This window comes from Marmota marmota, unplaced genomic scaffold (assembly GCF_001458135.2).
Source record: "Marmota marmota marmota unplaced genomic scaffold, marMar, whole genome shotgun sequence".
Classification (NCBI taxonomy): Eukaryota; Metazoa; Chordata; class Mammalia; order Rodentia; family Sciuridae; genus Marmota; species Marmota marmota.
The window spans coordinates 10,049,188-10,073,068 of record NW_026000016.1 but is presented as its reverse complement, the minus strand read 5'-3'; the positions used below and the strand labels follow the sequence as shown (position 1 = coordinate 10,073,068).

The following is a 23,881-nucleotide window of genomic DNA, read 5'->3' as shown; positions in this document are numbered from 1 at the left end:
AATGTTCCATTTGTTCATGAATTTTTTAAAAATCTAAGCCATGTATGGTGTTAGATGCTAGGGATACAGCAATAAATTAGATTAACAATACTTATGGATAGAAAGTAAATAAGTTAATTAGTAAAAGTAGTTATTGAGAGATACGACAGCAAGAGTTTAAGAGGATGGTCTTAGGGTTGAGGATTTAACTCAGTCACAGAGGGAGCCTTCCTAGCATGTGCAAGGCCCAGGATTCAATCCTTTCCATTGGAAAAAAAGGGGGGGGGGACAGAGAGAATGGTCTCTGGAACTAGGTGTCCTGGTTATAATCCTGAGTGTGGCACTTGTAAACTGCATGAATCTGGGTAGACACCCAACCTCTTTTTCAAACTCTTCATCTGAAGAGCAGTGAAAATAGTGCCTATTATTGTGAGAACTAAAATCATGCATATATGCTGGCAAATATTAGATTCTATACAGGGGTCATCAGAATTTGTACATATAATGATAATGGCTGAGGACTTTGAAGGTTCCATGGTTACCTGACTGGGGAAGATAAGGCAGTGGGTGGAGACTTTTGAATAAGATGATCTGGGATGCTCTAAAGTAGAGACCTTGTAAAGGTGAGAAATAGCAAAGTATGCAGAAGGTATAAGAAAAGCATCCAGGGGGAAAGCAAGTACAAAAGTGTATGTCAATGCAAAGAAAGTACCTGACAAAAACCTAATACTTCATCATATTAAAACAAACAATAAACACTAAAAGAACGAGGACTAGAAGGAAACTTCTTCATTCTGCAGAGGGCACCTATAAAAGATTCAGGGCTATATCATACTGAACAATGAGGGGCTGAAAGCTTCCCCGCTAAGATCAGGGACAAGACAGGGATGCCTACTCTCATCACTGCCATTTAGTGTTTGTGATGATTAAGTCTAGATGTCAACTTGACCATATTGAGGTATATCTATATAATTGGTAAAGCATTTCTTCTGAGCATGTCTGTGTGGGTATTTCTGGAGAAGAACGGTGTGTGAGTCAGTAAACAGTGTGGGGAAAACCTTCCCTTTGTGTGGGCAGACACTATGCAGTTGGGAGGGGCCCAGATAGAAAAAAAGAGAAAGGAAAGGCTAATTTAGTCTCTTTCCTGGAGCTGGGACACCTTTATTCTTCTGCCCTTGTACATTAGAATTCTAGGGTCTCCAGTGTCCCTTGGATTCTCAGGCTGTCTACCTAATTTGGACTGAGGTTTATACCACTGGCTTCCCTGGTTCTGAGGCCTTTCAACTTGGACCGGAACCATGCTATGTGCATACCTGGTTCTCCAGGTTATAGACAGCCTGTTGTGGGAGTCAGTCTGCAATAACTGAGAGCCAATGTTCCTAGTAAATTACCCATCTTCTGTCTGTCTATCCATCCATCCATCCATCTGTCCACCCATCATTCATCCATCCTATTGGTTGAGAATTATTCCCTTGAGAACCTCAAAAGTCTTCCTCAAAACTGATGACACTAGCATACTAATATGCACTATGCTAGAGGTTTTAGCCAGGTCAGTTATACAAAAAGATAAAATAAAAGACTTCCAGATTAGAAAGGAAAAACTAAAGCTATCTCTATTTGCAGATGGCATTATCTTATGTATAGAAAATCGTTAGGAATCTGCTAAATTATGAGAACTAATAAATCTACCAAGGGTGCAGAATATAAGATCAATATACAAAAATCAATTGTATGTCTGTACACTTGTAATTAATAATCTAAAATGAAATTAAGAGAATAATTTTACAATAGCATAAAATGCTTATTCTTAAGAATAAATTTAATAAAAGAAATGTAAAACATATACTCTTAAAATTACAAAACATTGCCAGTGCAATGGGGCACACCAATAATCCCAGCTATTCAAGAGGAGAAGCAGAAGGATCACAAGTTTGATGCCAGCCTGGGCAATTTAGTGAGACCCTGTCTCACAAGAAAAAAATTAAAAAGGGCTGGGATATAACTCAGTTGTAGGATACTTGCCTAATATGCACAAGGCTTAGTTTCAATTCCCAGCACCACAAAATAGTAATAACAACAACGATGACAGCAACAAAAACCTACAAAACATTGTGGAAATTTTAAAAAACCTAAAAAATCAGACTTAATATTGTTTAAGTGGCAATACTCCCTAAATTGGTCTTCACGTACAATGCAATCTCTATCAAAACCTCAAATAGACTCTTTGCAGAAATTGACAATGGAAATTCAAGGAAATTCAAGGAACCCAGAATTGCCACAAGAGTCTTGATAAAGAATAATGAAATAGGAAGATTCAACTTTCTGATTTCAAAACTACAAAATTACAGTAATCAAGATGATGTGGTTATGGCATAAGGATGAGGATATAAATATATGGAATAGAATTGAGGATCTAGAAGTAAGTCCATATGTTTATGGTCAATTGATTTTCAACAGACGTGCCAAAACAATTCAATGGGAAAAGAATAATCCCTTCAACAAATGATACTGGGATACCTAGATATCCACAGGCAAAAGAATGAAGTTTGACCCATTCCTCACCATACATTAAAAAAAACTAACTCAGAATGGATCAAAGGCTTACAAGTAAAAGCTATAACTTTAAAAGTTGTGGAAAACTTCAGCATAAATTAGAATAAAATAGACATAAATTCAATGACTTTGGATTGGCAATGGTTTTTGAGATAAGACACCAATGCCACAAGAAAAATAGATAAATTGAACTTTATCAAAATTAGACTTTTATTCATCAAGGGACAGTATCAATAAAGTGAAAAGATAGCCCAACAGACCAGTTTTTAAATCATATCTGTGATAAAAGACTACATCTAGAATATATAAAGATCTCTTCTTATGACTTGGTAATAAAAATACAAACCAATTAGAAACAGGCAAAGGATCTGAACAGACATTTCTCCAGGGAAAATATGTGAATGGCAGCAGCACACGGGAAGGTTCTCAATATCATTAGCCATCAAGGGAAGGCAACATGACCACAGTCAGATACCACTTATACCCATGATGAAATACAGCTGAACTGAAGGTCGGTGAGGATGTAGATAAACTGGAACTCTCATACATTGCTCATGGGAATGAAAAATATTTCTAATGTGGTTGCTTTGGAAAACAGTGTGGCACTTCCTCAAAGAGTTTAACATAATGTTACCTTTCATAATCTAGTATACAAATCCCAAGGCGCACACACGAGAAATATGAATATATGTTTATGCTAAAACACCAGTGTTTATACTGTGACATTATTTTTAGTACCCAAAGAATGGAAATAACCCAAATGTCTATTAACTGATGACCAGATAAATAAGTAAAATTTAAAATTGTTTAGCCAGAATACAGAACTAATATATGGTACAACATGATGACATTCAAAGAAGCCAAAAGAACACATAGATAGTGTATGATTCTATATATATGAAATTTCCTGACCAGGCAAATCTGTAGAGACAGAAAGTAGATTAATGAGTGCCTGTAACTAAGGGTATATAGTGGGAAATTAGAAGGATCTGTGGTTTCTTTTTGGAATGTTGAAAATCTTTAAAATGGATTTGGTAATGATCACTTGGCTTTGTGAATATACTAAAAACATTGAATTTTTACTAATATACACTTTGGTGAATTATATGGTATGTGAATTACAATTATGTCAATGCAGTGTCATGATATAAAATCATATATGCATATGAAATATATATGGGTATGTCAGCACTTAATAGATGAGTTTGGGGGAGTAAGGACGAGAGGAATTAGGAATGGGGGAGGAGGGTTTATTCTGTTTTATGTGGAGGGTCAGCTTCCAGATCTGTTTAGACATGTTAAGCAAAAGGTGCCTGTTAAGTATCTAAACAGAGTTGGATGTGATTCTGGGACACTGAGAAGTAATCCAGACTGGAGATAAGTAGATGATACGTAAATCCACAGGAAAGGATGAAAACAGAAGGGGTGTGGAGGAGAGGGGCTCAGAATGAAGTGGGACTGAGGAGAGCTGTAAAGAAAACTGAGAAGGTGGAAGAAGAAAGAGTAGAAGAGGGTTGGGGATGGTCACTGAACTCAGGTTGTTTAAAAGGAACGTCCGTCCTTCACAAAGTCAGGTTCTACTGAGAGTTCAGTAAGAGGAAGACAAGCATCCACTGGAATTGCCCAGGTGGATGTTGTGCATGACTTGGTAAGAGTCGTTCAGTACTGGAGTTCAGAGTGGGCTGATGAGGGAATGTGAAGTGTGCAACTGTTTCTCAAACTTTTTACCTAACCAGAGTCTGGTTATGACAAAACTTGCTTCAGGATCATTTCCTGCTCTGCTGAAACACCCAGCAAGAGTGCTGATAGGGCCAGGTGTGGTGGTGCACACCGGTTATCCCAGTGGCTTGGGAGGCTGCGGCAGGAGGATCGAGAGTTCAAAGCCAGCCTCAGCAACTCAGTGAGGCCCTAAGCAACTCAATGAGACCGTGTCTCTGAATAAAATACAAAAATGGCGGGTGGGGAGGTGGGGCTGGGGATGTGGCTCAGTGGTTAAACACCCGTGGTTTCAATCCCTGGTACAAAAAAAAAAAATGCTGTTAGGGTTTGAAGGCCAGTCTCTTCCCTGGGAGCCAGTTCTTCTGTCCAACCATGGGTGGTGTAGGTAACTGTCAACTTGTAGCCCTGGGGGGCGGTCAAGACATGCAGGAAGGACTTGCTAGGCCTGGGTCCCCAGAAGAGAGCCATTCTGAGCTTTGTTCTCTGGAGGGTTTGATTTTTTTCTTTGTTGTTGTTGTTTTCTTTTTGTTTTGTGCTGTGGATGGAACCCAGAGTTTCCCATATGCTAAGCTATGCCCCACCCTGTTTTGTTGTTTTGACTAGGAGGAAACTGAAAGAAGCGTTTTTTACTAATATGTGCCTTTTCAAAGTTTAGGTAGACTTGTTGAAAACTCTTCATTTGAAATCAGATTAAAGAGTAAAGCTGTTCCCTGCAGCGAAGGCATTTATGAAGCGAGGTCCTGAGGTACTGCCTTGCTATTCTGTATCTCCCAAGACCTTGTTGGAACCCAGTGTTTGGACACTGAGACTGTAGAAGTTCCTGAAGCAAGGAGGAGGAAAACCACATACACAAGTTCACACATGCACACACACAAACACACACATACACAAATGCTCATGGAACATGCTTTCAGAAACCCCTAAAGTACATTGAACATGGATCTTACCATTTCTATTAGTGTATTCTTTCCCCAGGCTTCTTTACTCATTTAGACTATGTGGAAATGACTTTTTAAGATATGTTCCTTCAAGTAACAATCCAATCTGCCCCTTCCCTTGTGAAAATGTTCCTTGGGAAAGAATTGCTTCTTAGGCTGTAAAGCCCATTCAAAGTGTTTTGAGCAAATATCACAGTGTTACATGACCAGAAAGGGCTCATTTTGGATGAATCTGAGCAGTGTTTGTTCTTTGTTTTTATTTTTTATTTATTTATTTATTTATTTATTTATTTATTTATTTGTGGTGCTAGGGATTGAACCCAGGGCCTTGTGCATGTGAGACAAGCACTTTAGTAACTGAGTTATATCTGCAGCCCTCTTCTTTGTTTTTAACAAGTTGTGTGTGTACACCCATGTGCAAGCACACACACATTTTGGTGAGTCAGATTTTTAAAGTGTTATATCTGAGTGTTATTAGCTAAAATTTCCATCTTACCTAGAATATAGATGATCTCTGATAAAACAATGAATCCAATTTTTTTTCCCAATAGGGTTGGCATAAAATAGGAGAATATCATTATTTCTCTAACCTTGGTTCAAGGCCCCCAGTATAAGGGTTTTTCCTATGTTTGAGGTTATAGTTTGATATAGTTTTATCATATATGTAGAAAACATGAATTGGAGGTTTTAAAATAAGAATTTCCCAGTATTACTTTCTTTGAAACATTCTGAAAGAAACATTTTAATTTGTTCTAGAGCATACATACAGAGAATTTTAAATTTTATTTATTATGAGAAAGTGATATTGGGAGTGCATACTACTTGATTACAAGTTAGACTATTATCCATGAAGAAATCACTGACTTAGAAAAAGCCCAGATTTTAGAGCCCTGTTTTGTTGTTGTTGTTTGTGTTTTAGCTGTCCTATGCCCTAAGTTTAGGGCTCACACTTACTTCTAACAACTTCCAGTCACAGGAGAGAGTGATTGTCTGGAAGGAATCATTTGAACTTCAACCTGTTATCTTTGCTACAGGGCCGTGCTAAAGGGCACTTTTGATTTCTTGATTTTAAAAGAGCATAAGAAAAAGGTTGCAAAGAGCTTTGGTCTGCTCTGCTCCAGACTGCCAGCCACTCCAGAGCAGCCTGCAGCAGGCCTCATCATGGCTAGAGATGGGTCAGGTCAGTTTCCTTGTCTTTCTATTGTTTTTCAGAGAATAGGATTTAACTAAGCAGGTGTTACTGGCAATGCTGCAGATCGTTTTATGGAGGAGTACTTATCACAGTTTTTCTCTGCTTCGGGTGGATCTGTGCAAATTGCTTTGTTTCTCAAAAACATCTTATTTGTCTTGGGCAGTAGCCAGGCCTCTAATATGGGTGGTGTGTGCTGTGTCGCAAACCTCAGGCCCCAAAGCCTAAACGCTGCTTTGCCTGTCAGATCAGATGAATGGATGAAACAGTTAGCAAGCTTTGGGAGACTTTGGGGGGCAAACAGAAAAGGGTCTTTGTAGCCTGTGTAGCCAGCCTGGGGAAGATGGCTGAGATGTGGGGATTGGTGCCGTGAAGACAGAAGAACAGAAGAGGCCAGGTAAGGCACTTGGGGATTTTCTAATATACCTCCATTTGGTTGCATTTTGAAAACTAGCTAGCATTTCATGGGCTGATGGGAGGTTCATTCTATTTCCTGTATCCCCCCACTTTTATTTCCTTATTTTTGTATGTTGGTAATGAAATTAGCTTATAGCAGTTCAATTTAAAATGTCACTTGTTTACATTTTTAGGCAAAAATACATGTTTTGTTTTCTAAACTGCTGTCTACTACCAAAAAATATCAAGGATTTAGGTCTCCAACTAGGAAAACAAACCAGCATATAAACATCCTAAAGGAATTTCTTTGTGATCCTTTATGAACTTCAATTAATCTGTAGATTTAACTTAAAATAAAATTTACCATAAGGGAGGCTGAGGCAGAATGATCGCAAGTTAAAGCCAGCCTTAGCAACTTAGCAAGGCCCTAAACAACTTAGCAAAACCATGTCAAAATAAGAAATAAAAAGGGCTGGGGATGTGGCTCAGTGGTTAAGCACCCCCAGGTTAAATCTCTGATACCAAAAAAAAAAAAAAGCCATAAACAAGGAAGCAGAAACCATGGAAGATTCTAAATACACCTTTGTACTTCCCTGCCGTCCACCTGCTCTCTGTCTCTGGGCACACATGCACACACACCCCACTTATATTTGCATGAGAAATAGGTAGGAAAAGCTTTGAAGGGCAAACAAAAAGTACAGTGCAATAAAGTAAGGGGTTGCATATAAATCGGAATGTCTTAATTTTTTATTTCACTTTCATTTGGATGCTTTTACTAATTCACTTTGCTGGACTTAAGACTTTTCAAACATTCTTTGGCCCTGGGAAGGAGTTGTATAACCATAAAACTTGAGAATCCTGGCCTTGGAATAAATGTTCCTTTTAAAACCCTAAGGACAGAAAATTGAATACAGCTGTGCAAAAAGGAAAAAAAAAAAAAAAGTCAAGTGATGGTTCATGGCTGCGGCGGGTTCCCTGATCGTCTTCCCAGGGCACTGGAGCTGGGGTTTCTTAGAGATGGGAGAGAGGGATCTCCCGTGTTGTTTGAGGTTGGTAGGTCATTTCCTGAGATGCCATCCTGCACATTGTTCACAGTTCCTGCTTACAAGTAAGTTGCCAAGCTTAAGTGCTTTACCCCAGGGTCGGAAGACAGAGCAGAACTGGGATTTTTGAGATCCAAATCCCCATTCTTTTGCACCCTCAATCATGGAATTTTCCTCACTATCAGAAACAAGTGTCATGGCATTCATTATTCCTTTCTTCTCCTCCCCTGGGGTGGAAACCAGGATGTTGCTTCTCTGATGTTTGCCCGGTGGGTCCCTCTGTTTGGTTTGTGGCCCCCCAGGGAATCATCGCTGTGGTCCCTACCCTCTGTGTAGCCTTTCATTAATCACTTCACTCTTTGTCAGACCGTGTAATGATGATTCATACTTCTTCCTCTACAAGATTAGATTACTGTAATTTTCATATCCTGGACTGCCCGCTAGGGATCTGAATTAATACTTGCTGGTATAGAAAGCAGGATTGTGTTTCTGGGGAGAAAGGACTGGACTTGCCCACTTGGCCATCATCAGAAAACGTTAGAGAGGGCCTGACTGAAAGTAATCCTGCCTTCGGGGCTTACCACGTCAATTAGCTTTCCACAAAGGCCAGCGAGCTGTTTTTCTGAGTGCAGACGGTCCCTGTACAGTGGATTTGCATAAGTGATGCCAAGGCTTCAAGACCAGAATGCATGGAGGGTTTTGTCAGGGAGTCCTGCACTGAAATGAGACTCTGCTTAATGAGAGAAATCTTCGCCAAAGAGACATTTTGGAAGGAGGCAACCTAATCCAAGCATGTGGAACCATCTACCCAAAGCCAGCAGGGATTATGACCTCAGGATGGAGAGCAGGGCCCGTGAGGGGGAAAGTGCCTTTAAAAAAAACTCTAAATTTTGGCACTTTCTATGTAGAACATACATTATTCATCCTATTCTTTCAACAAAGACTTATTGAACACTTACTGTATCCTAGGCACTGTTCTAGGCTCTGGAGATGAACAGCCATCCTCAAAACTGGTGATATCACTGGGAGTAGGAGTGTGGGTGGAAGAAAGAGCCATAGCTAGGAATTAGGAATTACCAGGGAGAACTCCGAAATAACTGTAGTTCTTTGGAAATATATTTGTTTATTTTTTTTCTTCTTTCCAAAACCCTCTATGCCACCAGCAAGATTATAAGACATTTTCTAGTAGGTTCTAGTAGTCATGCATGCCCATGGTTAATCTGCTTGGTATCAGGATCAGGGTATTAGGTATCAACTGGTGACTTCAGGGTCTTTGAAAGAATTGTCTATTAGAGGAAAGCTGAGGTAGATCCAAGTATTTTTATCTTTGTTTACTCTCCAGTCTGAAAATTCTCACTTCAGAATGTCTTGAATCAACCTATTCCATCTTCCTTGGATCCCCTTCCTTCTTTGTTCACTCCTTTCTTTACGTTGTGATTTTTCTCTGAGGAATATGAGGTGGTACTTTGCCTCTGAATGAGTCTCAGTTCTTTAAATCTGGATACAACCTCAGGAGTCTTACTCGAGGCCAGTGATATTCAGAGCCTGGCTATAGACCAAGTCTCACCTGATGGCAGGAGAGTGAAAAAATCTAAGAAAATGAAATCCGTCTTGTATAAAGTTGAACTTATCCAAGTGACTCCCGTATCTTTCCAATGTTTTATTTTCTTGAACTTGTGCAGTCAGGGAGATGTGTTCTGGATGCCCAGTTGGAGCCACAGACACATGGGAAAATGTAACATGCTGCAGTTCAGATTTTAGAGTTATCTGAACTGTGATCCACTGTACTACAGGCTTATGGGGCTTCTGTGGGTTGGCCCAGGGTGCAGCCATTATTTTTGGAGGAAGGTGAGGATGGATTCCTATGGGACTGGAGAGCAGGCATCCTGCGCTGTCAGCTGGGATGTGCAGGGTTCTTAGGGGGTATCCTGGGGGCTTGAGAGCACGCCTCTGGAAAGTGTCTCACAGTGTGTCTGGTGCGGACTGCTCATTGGTCTCCTTGGGGACCCAGCCCGGGTGTTTGCCTTTTCTCAGTACTTCCTCAGAAGAAATGTAGATACTCCATGTTTTCCATTCAGGATAAGAATGGTCCCTTCCCTCCTAGAATTGGGGACTAAAAAAAAGGAAATTGCCAAGTGTGGTGATGTGAACAACTGAGTGGAAAGGACAGGGCCTCTCTGAGTCTTCTCTCATGTAGGGAATCCTTGATCCACGGGCAGCATCGCCTTCAGCGTATGTCCCCACTTGAGAGAAACCTCTTTGGTTCTGCCATGTGATGACTTACTGCTTGAGAGCAGACAAATACCCCGTATTTTTAGACATATAACAGCCTAACTGGAGCATGTCACACTTTGTACATCTCCGATTACTCGCAAGACTGTGAGCCTGGCGTCCAGGAATGTGATGTTGGTCCAGCCGAATGGGAGGCTGTGTCCCTAGAGCCAGGACCAGGCTCACCCCTGGCAAACTCGCATTTCATTTTGACTGTTAGGCCAGCAGTTCTGTTCGTGCTGAGCTTTGCTACACACCCATTGCTCTGGGACAGAGGATTGGCTTGCAAATCCCTTGCTCAAGCCAGTGACTTACAGATGACCTTGGAGCACACAAGATCTTCATCTAAAGCCAGTAAAGTTTTCCCGTAAGCTGTCAGAAGAAGAGAGACCAGACAGACAGGCAGACTCCACTGATTGATTGATTGATTGATTGATTAATATTATTGGGGAGAAGAGTCGTCTGTTGGTTGAAAGACATTGCTGCTGAAAAAAATAAAATCTTTTTTTTTGTCTTTTAAAAAAAATCTACTAAAAAAAAGATTATTTTCCTAAGGTACAGATGGTCACAACCTGAAATTTATGCTGGTATTATCAGCGTAGATATTAGGAGACCATGCGTGTCCCTGTCTTCTCTCATAGATGTCAAAACCCTAAATTTATTTGAGAAAATAAAATGATTCCAAGTCTGGTTGTGTCATAGCAGAAATTAGAACAAAATATAAGTCCTGGCTGCCTAGCCTTTTTATCCTCTGGAAATGAGTACTTTAAAAACAACTTCCAATGATTGCCTAAGTTCATTACCATTAGAAAGTAGAACTCTCCACAAGACAGAAGCAGCTAGAGAGCTTGTTGTCTTGCTTTCCTGTGCTGACAGTTCTGCTCAGGCTCTGATGTCACCGTTACTTCAGAAGCAGGAGGGGAAAACACAGAACATGAGGCTGCTTCACGGAAACACTTGATCCAATGATACTTATTTTATTTTCTGCTTATGAACTGAGGAACAGAAAACGTGTCACTGTCTCCAGCTCCAGATAAATCAACCCCGAAAAAAAGAGGAGAATATTTTTAGCTGAATTAAAATGAGAAAAAGACCTCCAACCACAAGTGTCTTCACATCACAAACATTTGTTACATCACAGAGTGGCAGTTGATGCTTGGTTCTGGGCCCATAAAGAGATAATGGAGTTCCTATTCTTTGGAGGTCAGCAGTCTAGAGGCCGGGAAAGGATTTATAGGAGAAATAAAGTCATAAGAGTCTTGAAAGATGGTTAGGGTTTGTTTAAGTGAGAAGAAAGGAAGTGTATTCTCCATAGAAAGAACAGCCCGGACATAGCAAGGCTGCTCCATGTACGTAGCTTCTAAGGGTAGGGTGCAGATCATCTGCTGGGAGGATGGCCTGACATACCATTGAAGAAGTAGGTGGGACGGGGACAAGTCACAGAGACTAATGACTTTGTAATTTATCCAGCAGATCAGCTACCCTCACCTTTTGAGTTTTTTTTTTTTTTCCACCACTAGGAGTCTGCTGGATGATATCCACAAATGTCATACACCTTCTAGATTTATCTAAATGTGATATTGATAATAAAGTAAGGCATTGCAATTCCTTATAAACTTCACAAGTATTAGGTAGAAATATACCCCAAGAAAAAATCATCACAGATCTTGGTCTATATGAGATGATCTCTGGGTAAAATGTGATTTCCAGAATATCTATTTGGGTTTTTTTAAACAATTTTTGTGTCAGTTTTATTGAGGTACAATTATCATACTGTAAGATTTGCCATTTTTTTGTGTGTGTCTATGTGGTGCTAGGGATTGAACCCAGAGTCCTTGTGCATGCAAGGCAAGACTCTACCAACTGAGCTATATCCCCAGCCCCAGAATATTTATTTGTAACTGGGTACCTTTTTCTTTCTTCTAATGATTATCTAAATGCTAAACTATCCCTGTGATGCTTTTACAAGAATATCTTTGCATTTGCCCTTTGGAAAATTTAATTTAAAAACTTTGTCAAACAGCTGCCATCAGTGAAAAATATCGACTACCTAGCTGCACACTGGAGGCGGGCTCCTGATGCAATCATGCTTGAGAGCCGCCACTGGGAGGGATGCAAAACCAGACTTGCGATAATTACAGGCCATTCCAGAAGCAGTGGAGGGGATGGTTAGGGGAGGTGGTGGCCAGGAAGGAGAGACTAGCTTGGAGTCTCTGGTGGCAATCCCAACTTGAGCTATGAACAGGAAGTGGAAGAAGAGGGGGCAAGTGTCCAGGACTTGTTGATGACTGAGCGGAGGTTTAAATAACAAACTCCAGAGAGCAGTAGCCCTGGTTTTTCGTTAGGGTAGCCAAGTTGTTGTGGTCTGTCAGGAAAACAGGATCAATTTCCACAGTAGATTGTGAGTGGAGTGTTATTTGTCTTGTATGTCAAATTCCTGTGAGGTGTCCTTGCTTCTGGCCAGGGTGGCACCTCATGGCAGGAGCAGGAGCAGATAGCAGAGCAAGCCACTCACATCATGGCTGGGAAACAAAAGAGAAAGAGGATGGCCAGTCCCACAGCCCCCTTCCAGGACACACCCTCAGTGACCTCAGGACTCCCCATAAGTCCCCACCTCTTAAAGGTCCAGTAGTAGTACTGCCCTGGGAACCAAGCCTTTGATGAATGGGCCTTTGGGGACATTCAACATCTAGACTATAGCACCTGCAGAAGAAATGTATTCACTTAGAAAGTAATGCTTCCCATTTCTTATTCTATATCAAATACTTTACTTGAGATCAATTACTTTTATTGTGGGAGAGCAAAATAAATATTTCCAATTTCAAATTTTAGATGGCACTGATAATAGGTAAATCCATATAGACTTATTTAAAGCATAATTACAGTAAGTAACCGATGTACAAATGGATTGTATTTGGAAGTTTCATTTGTAGTGGGTTTGTTCTGGGATTTGGGGGGCAGTGTTCAAGAAAAAGTTTCAACCTTAATTTTGAGATACTTATAGATTTAACTGCAGTTGTAAGAAATAATAGAGAGATTTCATGTGTACCTTCACTCATTCGCCACCCCCAGTGGCAACATCTTGAAAAACTGTGGAATAATATCACCACCAGGATGTCGACATTGACAGAGTCAACAGAGCAGTAGGACAGTTTCATAAGTATCCCTTATGATGCTCTGTGATAGCCATTTTACCCTTATCCCTAACCTCTGATGACATCTTGTCTTCTCTATTCCTGTAATGTTACCATCTGGGGAATTTTATATAAATGGAATCATTTGACAGCTAACATTTGGCAGTTAACATTCCTTGGATGTTTATCCAGGTCATTGCCTAAATCAATAGTTTACTCTTTTATATGGTTAAGTAGTATTCATGGAATGGATGTGCCACAATGAGGGATATTTGTCTATGGATGTCCAGTTGCTCTAGCACTATTTATTGAAAGGGATGAAAATCGGTTGGGCATATTTGCATGGAATTTTTTCTGGGTTCTTTGTTCTTTATTTTTCAAAACTTTTTTTTTTTGTAGTTGTAGATGGACAGCATGCCTTTATTTTATTTGTTTTTTATTTTTATGTGGTGCTGAGGATCGAACCTGGTGCCTCACACCTGTGAGGCAATTGCTCTGCCACTGAGCTACAGCCCCAGCCTTGGGTTCTTTATTCTTATCAGTCATCTGTTATGTCTCTATCCCTTTGTCGACCTATTTTGTTCCCTCATTCCAGATATGTAACACCCACAGAAGCTTAAATATAGCATATAATACTTGATTATACAACATATTATATGATATATTATAACAATATAATTATAATATTAATAAAATTATATATAAGCTCTGTATTATGATTTCTACCCTATTTTAATACATGTTTTTAATTTTGGTTTTCACATCTTCATTGTTGGTATAGATAGTTATCACAGAAATAAGAATGAGTGACTCTTAGACTCATCAATAGCTATGCTTCCTAGATCAGCCCACATAGTCACTGTTAGAATTAATAGTAATGGGAATATAATGAAGAGTTACTAGAGGAAATGGTAGACTGCAACACTGTTATATTAGTAGTATTAAATAATAACAAATAAAAAATAGTTGTCAGGTATTTTGGATGTCTGTGTCTGGTAGAAGTCTAGTTCTTATTTGTAATTTTAATTCACAATGTATGATTTTCTGTTTCTTATTTTGTGAAAAGAAGTGGGTGTGATGGGGTTTTCTGAGTTAGGCAGATAGGAAAAAAAATGGAAAGTGTTTAAATGCATTGCAAAGTTAGAATTAGCTGGAATTCAAATGATCAGAGATAAAAAGGCTTTATAAAAGAAGTAACTAAGAAGAATCGCCCTGTTAGACTCCAGTGCATGTTAATCTAGGACAGTTTGGCTGCTCCAGGGAAGCAGTGAGCAACAATTTAACAGGCGTACAAGAGTTAGATGTTTATTTTGTGGCAGCAAATCTTTTTTAGGAAAAGCAAACTGCATTATTGTGGTAACAGTGATTCATTTCCCTCCTCCTATCCTCCCAGATAGTCAACTGTTTTACATAAGTTTTTATTTTCACCCAACTTTGCTGCAGAAGGAGTTTCAAGCAGCTCCCATAAATACATAAAATAAGATAAAATAAACTTAAAAATGAGGGAAAAGCCAAACTGGGTCACAAGGAAAACAAGATGAGGGACAGGAATGAGATTACGATGCAAAAGTCATACAGTGAGATTTTATCTGTCATCTTGAAGTGGATAAAAAAACTTGGCTTGGGCAAAGTTTTAAACCTTGCACACTATAGTCATAGAGCCTGTTTCTAAGTGTCATGTTATCTTTCATCTTTTTTTTTTAATTGGCACATACCTATTATGCATATTTATGGGGTACTATGTGATATTTCAATGTATGCATGCATTGTATAATGATCAAATCAGGATATTTAGTTAGTCTATCCTCTGAAACATTAAGCATTTCTTTGTGGTGAGAACATTCAAAATCCTCTCTTCTGACTATCTTGAAATATTCCATACAGTATCGTCATCTTTTCACCTGGCCCTGGGAAGGTCTGTTTAGGGATAGGCATTGTTTTGCAGGGTTAATTAGTAACAGGAATTCAGACCCTGCCTTGTGAGGCCTCCCTCCACTGACTGCTGCAGCTGGTGGTCTGGGAACAGTGACATTCAGAGGCATACCACCCGGAGGCCCTGCGCAGCACACAGCTTTCCTCCAGCCCAAGACTTAATGAGGTTTGTGATTTATATTGAAGTTAGCACAGACAATTAAGAATAGTTCTCTGTTATTCTTGGTAACAACAGGGACATCTACCATTGTAAGTATTTTGTTGTAAATGGAGTTGTAATGTTTAGTTTAAACATTTAAAAAATGTAAATGGCCTTTTAAGAAGTGGTTATGAGTCATTGTTCATTTTTTTTTTCATTAGTTAAGGTCCATCTGGTTTTTAAGTGAAATGAGGGGCCCAGGAGCCATCAGAAGATAGGTTTTGCCAGTTCAGAGGGCTGACTTTGGTTTCAGGACAAAATATTTGTGTTGTTCTAAAGATAGTCCTTGCAGCACAATTGTTTCTTATAATGATTAATTTTTCTACAATTATTGGAAGTGGTAAGAAATACATAGGGATCTACATAATTGTTAACTTGTAAAGAGACATGTCACTATGGCATGCTGTTTAATATACAAACATATATATATATATATATATATATAGATAGATAGATATATATATATCTATATATATAGATATATATAGATATATAGATAGATAGATAGATATATACACAGAGAGAGAGAGAGAGAGAGAGAGAGAGAGAGAGAGAGGAGACATGCTTAATTTGGGGGATTCAGTATCTGACCTTATGAAAGATGGTATGTTCTTTTCCTTTAATCTAAAAACCAGAGTTAGAGACTTGTTTGCCTCTCCAATTCCGTATTGCTGTAGCCTGTTGAGTAGACTGCTGTTGTGTTTTTAATTTCTCTATAAAACCTGCTGAAAGACAATGTGGACAATTGAGTTGCATTTGAAGTGGCTGCTGGCCAGGGCTGTGGCAACAGCTGATGGGCTCCTCTGAGTTTCAAGAGCTATTTCTGGTCCATTAGCTGTATCAAGGCTCTGGAGTTCAGGCCATAAAAGGCCGGTCCCATGTGGAATTGCCACACTGCCTCTGACCACGTCCTCAGGCCGGCGAGTCCTCAGGTTTCACGTGGATTTACCCAGTAATGGATGGCACCACCAAGGCCAGATTGGGAAAGCACAGCCTCGAAGACACCAGGGGACTGAAAACTTCAAAAAGAAGACTCTTTTTATTAATATTTTGGAGTTCTTTCTTCAGAGATACTTTTGGGATGTAGCCTTCACCTATTTCCTGAATCTAACATCCAAACGCCTTTTGGAAAGCACCGTTCTAAATTTATCCTCTTCTGAATCATCGCTTCTGATAGATGCAGTTGCCTTGTTTACATGGTGATGTTTGATTTTTGTACAGCGTTACTTGGGCTAACTTTGGATATTTTACTTTTTGTTTAGCATTTGAAAGTAGTGTTCATTGAATAGAGACTCAGAGAAATACTCAAGGACATCCAAAGTCAGATTAGAGGATATAGTGTTTCTTTTTTCAATTAAAATAATAAGGAATTGAAGTGTGATTTCCCCTTTCGCTTAGAGGAACAAGGATTATACAGAAATTTGAAGTAAGTGAAAAAGCTTCCTATACATCTGAATGCAGTGGTTTTGGTTTTTAAGTGCCATCTGTCTGAGCATGCTTCTTAAGGATTTGCTGAATTCAAGCACTGGAATGTTCTGCCAGTATTTGCTAGTTGTTGCAATTACTCCTGCAGATACCCTTGGGCATATTTTGGGATTTGGGAGGATTGGATTTTTTTTTCTTAAAAACAAAAAGACTTATGATACAGAGAGGTTTATTGTTAACAATCTGTTTACCATAACTTAGTAAGTACATTCTCTCTAAATGTTAGTTAGCCCTTGAAGTCTTGGAATTAAAGTACATTTACAGTACAAAGTACTTTAATCATTTCTCAAATATGGAGGTAGAGTTCAAAAAGGCAAATTTTCTTTCATTTCTATTATTTATTAATTTTTTTTGGTCATACAGGTGACATTTCTATTATTATTATTTATTAATTTTTTTTTTGGTCATATAGGTGATCAAACCCAGGGCCTCAGGCATGCTAAACACACACTTAAACCCCCAGCCCTCACCCCTATGATTAATTCATGTGGAAATATACATCACCAGTGATTCTTTTGTCTAATCTTTGTTTTGAGATTCTTTGTCTTGCTACTCTGGAGTTTTGGGCTTGATTTTATAGAACCTCTTTGTTCCAGCTTTTATAAGAAAAATCTCACTTTCGGTTCTAGACATGTTTATTTTTGATATTCTAAATGTTTATATTAGTGTATTATAGTTATACATAATAGCCTTCAGATTTTGTACTGTGATTCATTTTTAAATTCTCCAAGGGAAAAAAAATACCAAAGCAGCCTTTTTAATCCTTGGGGATAGCTACAGTCTCTTTGTCATTGAGCTTGGTGATTTGCTACTGAAAAACAGCAACAAGCAATAACATTTAAGGTTTATTTGACATACTGCTCCTTTAGAAAAAAAAAAGATGGTTTCTTTATGCCATATCAGATGAACAAGTATGCACAGTAATTATTTTTGTCAGGTAGAAAAACAGAATATTTATAGAGAAGAACATCATGGGTGAATACTGCAGTTGTTCTCCACCGGAAGTAGTACCACAACTTAGGGGGAGTCATGCGTGGGGACAGCTTTCCCAGTAACTGCTGCTAGCATTTAGAGGGATGTGGTTAAGAAATGTAAGTAAGTGCAGCATTGTCATGCTATGTGTACATACATACACTACTACTCTGGCTAGAATGCTGGTGGTATCCCCAGTTGAGAAAAACTGCAGGGCATAAATTCTTCCCGTCAGAGAGCGAGACACATTTGGGCTGCCTCTTCCCACCACACCAGGTGAACTCTTGAGGAGTCAAGCAGTTGAATGTCCTGCCAGGAATAGATCACTTGTGTCATTCTTATGAAGACATGTAAGGGTGACACCAATGGGTAGAGAGAAGGGGTTTGTTATTGATGCATTTTCCTTCTATCGGAGCAAGAGAGGTAGCCTTCAGGGGAAAGCATATTTGAAATATTCAAATTGGTGCCAAGAGCATGGTCTCCAAAGTAAAATCTGGTTATAGTAGTGGACATCTGTGTTTCATTCAACAAACATCTTTGTACTTTGTACTTTTTCTTGGTAGCCAGACCTCAGAAAGTTTTGAATTTGAACCCCACTGGGCTTCTGTCTCCCAAAAAATACTGTCTGAATCCCGTGAGAACTCAAGGGGAACTCAGGCAGCAGGATACGCCCTATTCCCAGCAGGAATAATCTTAAACCTGGAACGCCCTAAACCCGATTATCCTAAACCGGGAACACCCTAATCCGCCCTGGTCCTTGAGCAAGGTCACCTACGTGCAATGTCACTGCAAAATGTCCTATTTCCACGAGTCCTTCCACTAAGCAACATGGGGTACGCTGGCAAGGAAATTGTCATACCTACTTGGCTAATGGCTCCCAGCAATGGGCTGCACCAAACAGGGGTCACATGGCATGTGCAGTTAGGGAATGTAACTCTTGCTATGATTGGAAACTGGCTCTATCAGCAAGAATTCATATTTCCATGCTAGGGCCATCTAGACCTTTAGGAACCTCACTGCAATTTTATTTTAAAGCTTAGCCTGAGGGTTCTCTTGCTAGTGACCAGGTATATCCCCAAACTGGAGCTCCCTGGACGTTCTGGCTTTATAGTTTGTGACAAACCAAGAACCCTTGTACCTGTAAATTTGCAAGGCCTCTCTGTCTATTCCTCCATGATGCTTCTGCCCTATCACCTCCTCTCGAGCCTGGGGTCATCGCTTTGCCCTTTGCCCCCGTAGTTCTGATCATGTCACTCCTCAAAGCCAGTCCCTCAGGGTTCCCCTCTGCTTCCATGCTAAAGCCCTGATTCCTTAGCTCACCTTCAGGGATGCCATCCCACTGCACTTTTTGCTTGCAACCTACCCTCAAGTGTCCTGCCTCTCCTTGACTGCCAGGGACGTGATATCACATGAGATGTGCCCAGAAGTTTCCTTGGACCGGCTGCCCTTGGCTCCAGGGCCCTGACCCCAGCCTGTACTGTAGGGTTGCTGGCAACACATGCAGGCACTCTTTTCCTCTGGGATGGTGCTCACCCAGGCTCCTGGGTCTCAGTCCTTTTGCCACCACACCAGTGGGCACGCCATATTGTGAGTTACTGAGTTGAATTGCGTGTAATGACATATTCCATCAAGTGTTTTTGCCATTTTTCCTGTAGTATTTATGGAAGAGACAGGTATTCTGTTCTCCTTCCCCCCCACCCCTCATATCTAATAATACAAGCAGAAAGATTTGTTTTACTGTAACAAGCCTGATGGGGTTTCTGCATACAAGTTTTTGCCAACACAGGAAATTGAGGTGCATTTGGTGAAGTCAGCCACTTCATTATTGGAATCTTGCCTGAAATGAGAAACTTCATCTGGGTACTTGAGTTAGGTATTTTTCCCAAGCATTAAGCTTCACCCTTGGAAACACATCTCGGGTGTGTCTTACATTTTTGACCTTGGGGACAGCAGCACCTTGATGTGGTTCAGAAAGATCTCTGCCCCATGGGGACACTCCCTTTTGCTGGACCTTTGGAAAGTGGCATGCATTTTGCCACATATCTTTCTTATTCCCTTTTGGAAGCTGATCCTTCAATTCCAAATGATTTCATAACCTGTGTCTAACTGGTTTTTGTGTAAATGTAGTAAAATACCTAGTTTTGATCTTTGCTTTGGGATCATTGATTTACCCTTGATTTGCAGCCCTGGATTTGTTCATTTCAATACTTATTTCTTGAGCACCTTCACCTGTGCAGAGCTGTGGGTTGGGTGCTGACACATGCTTCCTCATCCTGGGACTTTATTCCCTGGAGGGGCAGACACAGGACAAAATGAAGCTTTTACACCAGTCATGCTGGAGGGGATGCACAGTGACTACAAAGCGTCCATTGTTACCCTATATAAACTCAATGCCAGGCTCCTGACCGCTACATTATATCATTTAATGTATGTGATAGCTCCTAAGAAATGTTGGTACCACCATGCCCATCCTGCTGAGGGACAGGAACTGAGGTTCAGAGAGGCTCCTCCTCCAAGGGCCTATACCATGGAATCCAGGGAGAGCTGGATTTGAACCCAGATCTCTCTGACTTCACTGCCCACATTTGTAAACACTGCTGTAAACCAGTGCGGTTCAAATTGTAATCACAGTCGCCTGTGGTCTTAGTCTGTTCCAAGACTGGGTAATTTATAAAGGAAGGCAATTTGTTTCTTACAGCCCTGGAGGCTGGCTAGGCCAGAGCAGTGGCTGCATCAGATGAGGCCTCCTTGCTGTCTGGAGCTCTGCAGAGACCCAAGACAATGTGGGGCCTCACATGGTGATGCAGAATTAGTGTGCCAGGGTGAGAGGTCGTCATCTATGATCCATTGATCCAGGAACGGATTCATCTGTTCGTGAAGGTAGAGCCTCGTGACCCAGTCACCTCCCAAAGGTTTCACCTGCAAGTGCCACTGACATGACTTTGGGGATTAAGTTTACAACACATGAAATTTGGGGGACACATCCAAGCCACGGCCTGTGGTCCTGATACTGTGCAGGTTCTGAGTCAGAGGGTTGGGGCAGGGCCAGACTCAGCGAGCAAGATCCAGGCGCTGCTGGGACTCAGCTCAGTGGTAGCACACTTGTGTGGCCTGGCTTCCACTCCCAGCATCACAAAAAAGAATTTAAAAAACATCTAGGTGCTGCTGCTGACTCCTGGTCTGAGAACCAGCTACGAGTAAACCTGCTTGAAACTGCTTCCAGAAACCCTGAAATGGAAGCTCCCAGGAGGTGGGCTGGGGTGGTCGGAAAAGGGTTCCCGAGGTAGAGGTGGAGGTGTACTTCCCAAGGTAGCCCTTGCTCTGTGTTTTTCATGCTCTCCCTTCCCCCTCTGTGCCTACCCAGTTATCCCCCCTTTCAACTTCTACCTTGCTCTGACTCCTCCTCATGTTGAAAACATACTCAAGTTTCCTGCATCCTAAATAAAGCTTGTCTTGATCTCAAGCCACCATGTCTTTCTTTCTCTGCCCAGTCACTCCTCAACGCCCACAGGAGCCTTTCTGGTGGCTCCTCTCTGGGATCTATTCTTGGTCTCCCAATCCCTCTGACCTCCCTGCAGTTGACCTTGAGGCATCTTTTTGTAAGGATCCCATCTGAGGCCCAAGCAGGTTGATGAAGTTCTGGCCTCTGCACCAGGCTGCAGGATTCGCAGTGTTTCCTGAGTTGTTCTGTGGGTTTTATTTGTGTGTGTGTGTGTGTGTGTAGTTTGTTTTATTTTGAACACATATTAATCATGCATGTTAATGGGGTTCAGTGTGATATTTCCATACATGCATATATCATGTACTGATCAAATCCAGCCACCTTCTTCCTTTCCCAATCCCTAGTCATCTCTATTCTACTTTTTTTTTCTATTTTTAAAAATCATTTTCTGTCTCCTCACTTGCCCAACTGTCCCTTCATAAGTTCTACTTAAGATAAAAATTCTCGTGCTGCTCTTTCTAAGGTGAATTCTATGACTTGTCCATTTTAGATAGGATGTATTCATTTGGGTTTTAAAGCTATTTTTCTCTTTGCAATTGAAAGTCAGCTGCATGAGGCTTTGTGTTCTATATATCCAGTGAGGATAGAATTATGCATAGAAAAAGAGCACTTAGGTTCTAAATGAAGACCCAAAGAGCCATTTATAAATACTGTACCTACAATTTATGGACTGTGTTTTAGTTCATCAGAGGCCCCTTGTTTTTTTCTAGATTTTCAATTATGTTGTGAATATGCAAAGTTGGCTCAGCTATATACAGTCATTGAACAGAAAAAAAAAAAACATTTGGATGTTTTTAGATTTTTAAAATTTTGGATGCTTTATATATCTTAAAATTTTAGTTAGCTGCTACTCTTTTTATATACTCAAAAACATTGTACCCAATTTTACCCCATTTAATCACAAATTTAAAATATGCAAAGGCTGTAGTTGTGCACGTGTTAGGTACCCAACAAAAACAAACCACTCCAGCCAGATCCCACATAAGAAAGCAGTTGATTTTCAGTAGCTTAAAACATATGAATTAAGAGGTAGTTTATGGGAGCTAAAATAACCTTTGAATGTTTTAGTACTGTTTTTGTATACACATTTTCTTAGAATTTTTTTGTTTGTTGTTTAATTTAAGCCAACATTTTAGTTTTACCAGGTGTTAGTATGGCCACAAAATGCAGTTACTTTTATATATTTTGCAATGGGCTCATTCCTTTAGCAGTTGCTATTATGAAACACAGAGACAAATTGCATTTTAATGTCTATTATTTCTTTGCAGATATTGCTTCAGATACCTGACCCAGCTATGACTCTATAGGTTTGAGCCAGGTTAGAAAAAAAGACTTGGGTGTGCCAGGAAGAAGTAGACTGCTCTCCAAATCGTGCTTATAGTCTTAATTTCCACCAGATGTTCATTTTAGCCAAGCACATAGCATAGTCATTTGGCTTCATGGTTTCATACATTTTTGATTGAAAGTGTTGAATATTTAAAAATTCTTTGATTAGATGAAAATTGTAGTGGTGCTTTAGATGAGGGTGACTAAGCTTCAGGCGATGTTTTACCCCCACACAGGATACTCCCATTTGAGATGAAATTTAATTTTTTGGATTCTTATCAGTTCTCTCCTGAGGCTTCCAGGAGCTTTCAAGCAGCTAACTGTTTTTAAATATTCCAAAAGGAAGATGCAGTGAGAAAGTGGGTTGGGGAACAAATGGGAGCAAAGCCATGTGGAGGCAATGACAGCAGACAAGCCCGCGTTCCACTCGCCTCACCCACCTCCCCACAACTCCAAAAGAGGGTGTTCCTGCTCTCCATGGAGGAAGGACATTTTATTTAGAAGTTGAAGGTATTTGATCCCGAGGATGCTTAGGGCAATGGCTAGAGTAAGAGGGAAGACAACTGGTCTTCAGTTAAAACCAGCTATGTGACCTTGGGTAAGTTCTTAACCTCTCTGAACATCCGGTGGCTTCATTCATTCAGATACTCCTTGGGAGGTTGAGGCAGGAGGATTACAAATTCAAGGTCAGCCTGGATAATTTAGTGAGACTCTGCCTCAAAAAAAAAAAAAAAAGAAAGAAAGAAAGAAAGAAAGCTGGGGTGGGGGGAGGGCAGCTAGGGTTGTAACTCAATGGTAGAGTGCCCTTGGGTTCAGTGCCCAGGACTCCACACCCCCATCTCCCAAAAAAGGGTTGGAATGGAACATGTCTAAGGTCCCTTCTATTTATTTGGATTCTGTAATACAAAAGTTTGTTTTGGGGCTTGAAAATATTTAATATTTCTTGGAAAAGAGATCCTATTCCTGAAAGGTGGTGCAAGGTAGGAACCTAGGGACAAGTTAGGGGTGTGTGTGTGTGTGTGTCCCTGTCCTTTCTTATTTCTGTTGAACTGAGAACACTATTTTTTTCAGCACTTTGTCTTCATCCTTTATTTTGGAAAGTTTCTTTCATCACTTCAAACTAAGCTCTTATCATTTCTTTTCTGCTCATTTAAATACTTATATTTTGTTTTCTCTAACCTGATGTAGTCTTATCTTCAGGATTTTGTTTTTTGTTTTTTCTCCTGATGTGAATCCCAAAGTG

At 40.2% G+C, this 23,881-nt stretch overlaps 1 protein-coding gene across 10 annotated transcripts in view; it reads left to right on the top strand.

Moving 5' to 3' along the window:
- Positions 1 to 23,881, top strand: part of Svil (supervillin) — a 225,470-nt gene that overhangs the window by 59,501 nt on the left and 142,088 nt on the right. The window contains exon 1 of one of the 10 annotated variants that reach the window (XM_048809129.1): positions 16,201 to 16,779. The exons of the other annotated variants lie outside the window; for them this stretch is intronic. The gene's annotated coding sequence lies outside the window, so the exon portion shown is untranslated. Of the gene's footprint in view, positions 1 to 16,200; positions 16,780 to 23,881 lie in introns of those variants that run through there. 10 annotated transcript variants of the gene reach the window in all.